We start from the raw sequence: 5098 nt of genomic DNA, 5'->3' as shown, positions 1-5098 counted from the left end.
TTGCTTCTGGTCTTCTTTTGCACACCTTTGCTGTCAGCCAAAGACGTTTGGAGGACAGACGGACGCAGTGTTGACGGCATTCTAGTATTTCTTTTGGTGACAATTGAGTGTGCTCATCATACACACCTTTTGTTCGTCATACTTTTTCTAATTTTAGATAAAATAGAGAATTCTAGTGTGAAAATGCTATCATGGCGTCTAAATTCAAATATAGATTTCAATATTTTCAGATAGAAAATAGAATTCCTTGGAAAGATTTAGAAGCAGAAAGAGGACAGAGCAGGCTGGAATGGGTTGCCGACCAAATATCAGGCATCAACAAACGCTACTACTAAAACTGGTCCTAAAAGATAAAGGCTTAAGTTCAGGATATTACACAGACTTAATATAACCTGATTGTAAATCAATTATATAAAAACAATAAATTAAATATAAATATAAAACAAATATAAATGTACTTATGTGCTTCGGAGTGAAAGGTCAAAGGCTTCGTTTCGAGAGTTTCTGTTCAATTTTCTTCAAATTTATAGAAAGATAATATAAAACACTTCCTGTATTCACATTTCCAAGAATGATTAGGACAAAATGCATCAGAGAGCAAGGTTACATTTTCAACATCAGACAATTGATAGCTTTGATTTTTGTAACAACTTTTTAATAAAGACTACATGTGAAGTCATTCAGTGTTAAAATGTACAGTTTCCCGTGCTAGGATGGCACACTGAGGATTTGGTAAGCAAGCAGAGAACGCAACTGGAAGTCCCTTTCTCCTTTCAACCATGAAAACCACAGGGAGAGAGGCGGGGCACCACCTGGACAGGTCACCAGTCTGTTAACACAGACAACCATTCACACTCACCCCCATGAGCAATTTAGAGCCAATTAACCTACCCCCACTAATTGCATGGGAGGAAGCCCACACAGACACGGGGGAACACGCAAACTCCACACAGAAAGGTCCTGGCTTGATAGTGGAATCAAACTCAGGACCTTTTTGCTGTGATGCAACAGTACTAACCACTGTTCCATCGTGCTGCGCCTAAATAACACACTAAATATGACTATGAAACATGAAATATGTGCTTCAGGTTACCGTGTGTCTTTCTGTATAAAAGACTGGATTTATTACTGATTAACCCATTAATTAAATTCAAACTGAAGATGCTAAAATATCACAGCCTGACCATCATGTCCAGTAAAAGAATTCGTTTAAATTATTTGCTGTGAGTTCCTCTGTACACCTTCATAGCAGAGAATCTGAGAATCTGTAATTGTAATATTACAATTTTACCATTTGTTTTATGGTTTCATGAATTATTCCTCATAATTATGTTTGTTTGTTTTACCTTACATAACAGTCCCCATCAAAAAAATACTGAGTTTAAGTAATGTGAGCTCAAATCGTGATCAAGGAGCGCCTAAATGTCATTGCAGGAATTGAACCTGTGGCCTCCAAGTCATTAGTCAGTCCTCTGAGCAGAGTTTCTGTCTGTACATTTTCCCCCCTTGCATTGTTCCACACCAGTATGAAGATGTGAGCTTCCAGTCTGCTGTTGACACCTCCCTCACTGAGGTGGCACTGTAGCCCCGCTTTGACTTCTTCCATGGCTGCTCAGGGCGCACTGATGTCACCACCATATCGTTCAGGCCCCACAGGATGTGCTGCTGAGGAGAGGTTAGTCCAGTCAGAAGGCAGACCAGGAGTGGAGCAGATCGTGGATCCTGAGAGAGCCGGACGGACGACAATAACTGAATAGACGGAGTGTTGGAGGAACCTGAAAACAAAGAACATTGTAGTATTTTTTCCATATTTGAAACTTGTTAACAGAAAAAAATGGCAGAAGTGGTTATATTTTGGATGGGTTTAATATTCCAAACTTCCATTATTAGGTAATTTCCAGGGTCATCTCAAATTTTCCAATAAAAACATCAACATCTGTAAGATTTTTGGGAAAATGTTCAGTAGACTCTCGAGACAAAAGTTGAACTTTTTGGAAGGTTTGTATTCTGTTATATCTGGGGTAAAACTAACACAGCATTTCATAAAAAGAAAATCATATGAAGAGCCAAACGCGGTGGTTTTCTTTCCTGGACATAACCGTAAGTTCTACCAGAAATTCCTGAAGAAGAATCTCTGGTCATCACTTTGTGAACTGAAGCTCAAGCAGACAGACAGTGATACGAAACACACCGCAAAGTCCAACCCCTGAATCTGCGGCTCCAAAGAGAACCAAAATGAAGTTTTTTAAGTGGCCAAAATCTGGACTTAAATCAGACTGAAATGTTTTGAATTGTGGCTGAATTAAAGTAATTCTACAAGTAACAGTGGTGCAAAATCCTTCACAACACCTTGAAAGATGGCACGAGCAGTTATTAGGTTTAAGGGGAAGTTTCTTTTCACACAGTGCCAGGTAGGTTTGGATAACTCTTTCCCCTTATTCAATGAAATCATCATTTAAAAACTGCATTTTATATTTGCTCTGGTTATCTTTGTCTTATATTAAAATTTGTTTGATGATCTGAAATATTTAACAAGCCATTCATGGCATTGTATTTTCAGTTTTTTAGTTCTAAAGTCCAGAGAGGCCTGGAGTCAACAACATTAAATCCCTAACATACTGGTCTTTGGATTAAATCTAAAGGGAAAAACAAAGAAAAAAAGAAGATCTTTCATCTTATTTTATGAATCCATGTTTTTGTTATCTTTTTTTTTTTATGCATATGTTGCTAAAGAGAAATCCAGACTGAAACAATTGCAATTTGTCTAGCGGAGCTGTACCTGTTGACTTGTTTTGATGGTTAAGAAGGTCATCATCAGCATCAAAGTCTTCGTCAACATGCACCACCAGCCGGGTCCCAGGGCCAAAAACCATCGAAAAAGAGAAAGACTGTCTGGTGGGAACTGAGCAAACAGTCCAGCAGCTGCAGCAGCAGCAAGAAGCAAACCACCATTACTAACAGTGAAACAAACCTGAGTGTTAAAGGAACAGTTCACTATTCTGTGCAGCGTCTTACCTTATGAGGATGATGAAAGTCACTGCAGTTTCCATGACGATTCCACTAAAGATTTAGCTGAAGAGAGAAAAATCCTGGTAATCAAAGACTGGACATTAAACTAAAAAGCCTACATCACTCATAATGCTGTTGAATAATACCTAAACATCTTTCAGATTAAAGTCTGGTACTTCAAGAACATTTCTAAACCATATAGTTTTCCTTAAATACTGATATTAGTTTCTCGGCTGCCTCGACCTCAGATATTTACCTTTGATAAGTGTGTCCCTGTGGTTCCTGCTGTCACTCTGATGCCCACAGATCTCCTGTGTCGTATCATCTCTCATCAGTGAAATCAGGAAACTTCAGGGTCTGGAAAATAGAAACATGAGAAACTGCTGGAGCAGAACAACAACAGTCTCCAGAGGAGAGAAACTGCTCTTGGATCACATCGACCGTTGGTTTAGTCAGTTGGTGAAGGACAGAAAAACAGGAAATTTTCTGTTTTATCTTAATTCAACTGTTGGACCCCAAATAAGATCCCAGTTAAACCGTCAGTTTGCATGTTCACAAACACTGTTTTTATGATTTATTAGCTGAACATTTCCCATAAAGATACACTGTAACACAACATATAATATAATATAATATAATATAATATAATATAATATAATATAATATAATATATTTGAATCTACAAAATTATGTTCCATTTCTTTCCAGTGAAGTTGCTAAATATATAGACTTCAAGTTATACATACGATCTTGTTACATTTAAATAAAATGTAACCAATGCAAGAGATTCCTGACAGTTTAAGGAGACTGACAATAAACACAGCGGTAATTATAACTATGACAATTATGTTTTTGATTATAATGTTCTTGAGATGCCTGATGTCGAATGTTTATTTCCTATTTCAAGTAAAAAAAGTTGATGAATATTTTTAAAATATTTGACATAAAAACATAATACAATTACTTTGGGGACCTTAAGGACAAAAATAGTTTTTCAGAGCAAATAAAACTAAAAGCTTACGTGTGACTAAACATTTCATTTAACATTTCACTTTGGTTGATTTTTGTTTTACAGCACAAACAAAAAACACCAGAACTATAACAACTCTGCATCAAACACATTTATAATTTTATTTCCATCTTGTACTGAGTTTTTAAAATGGTGTAAGATTGTCTTGAAAGAAAGTTTCATGTTATAGCAGCTTACAGGAAAAACCATCTTTAAAGGGTGCATCCACTTAGAAATATGATTTTGATGCATCCTTCACTTTATGACATCTGCGCAGATGTTGTTCTTCTGAAAGAGCTTACTTCAACACCTGCAGCTTTTATGACCTCACAGCTATTTTTCACTCACTTGGATTCGAGCTTTAATATAACAATGTGAAGCCTTTAGGTTAGGACAATAGAAGGGGGAAATTAAGTTGTAATAATGCATTTATAAGTCATGCCTAATCTGTTTTTTCAGTTTCAATAATGTAAAAAATATCTGGTTAGATATTAAATGATATGAGGTGCATCAGATTTTGACAAGAATGACAAATTATCAGCTAGCTAGTTGATGGGTGGAACACCTGAAGGTAAACATGCTGTAGTTGGGCAGGTGAACATGGGAGTCAGGGGATTGACTCAGAGGAACTGCAGTTTTTCATTTTTTCATCTCTAGAGGTTTCTGCTTAATAATGAGAAGTTTGACCCTATTTTTCTTTTTTACTTTAATAACTAATAACTCTTTTTTTAAAAGACTATTCTTCGTTAGGTCAGAAAATGTTGTTGCATGTGTTTTCCTGTGCATATTATTAATATAAAAGAGAATGTAAAAAAAGCTTTCAGATAACCTCAACATTGGTGGTATATATTTATGAGTGGCAGAGAAGTACATGAATGTTGTGCAGTACATGTATGAGGATAGGGAGGCAGCGCTGAGGTGTGCAGTAAGAGTGACAGATGGCTTTGAGATTATGCCAAGGCTCAACTCTGAGCTGCTTCTTGTTTGCAATGGTGATGAACAGGTTGTCAGATGAGGTCAGGCAACAGTCTCTGTGAACTATAATATTTGCAGATGATATTGTGATCTGTAATAAGAGCA

Source organism: Oreochromis niloticus, linkage group LG15 (assembly GCF_001858045.2).
Source record: "Oreochromis niloticus isolate F11D_XX linkage group LG15, O_niloticus_UMD_NMBU, whole genome shotgun sequence".
In the NCBI taxonomy this organism is placed as follows: domain Eukaryota; kingdom Metazoa; phylum Chordata; class Actinopteri; order Cichliformes; family Cichlidae; genus Oreochromis; species Oreochromis niloticus.
Note: the sequence above shows the minus strand (reverse complement) of the source record.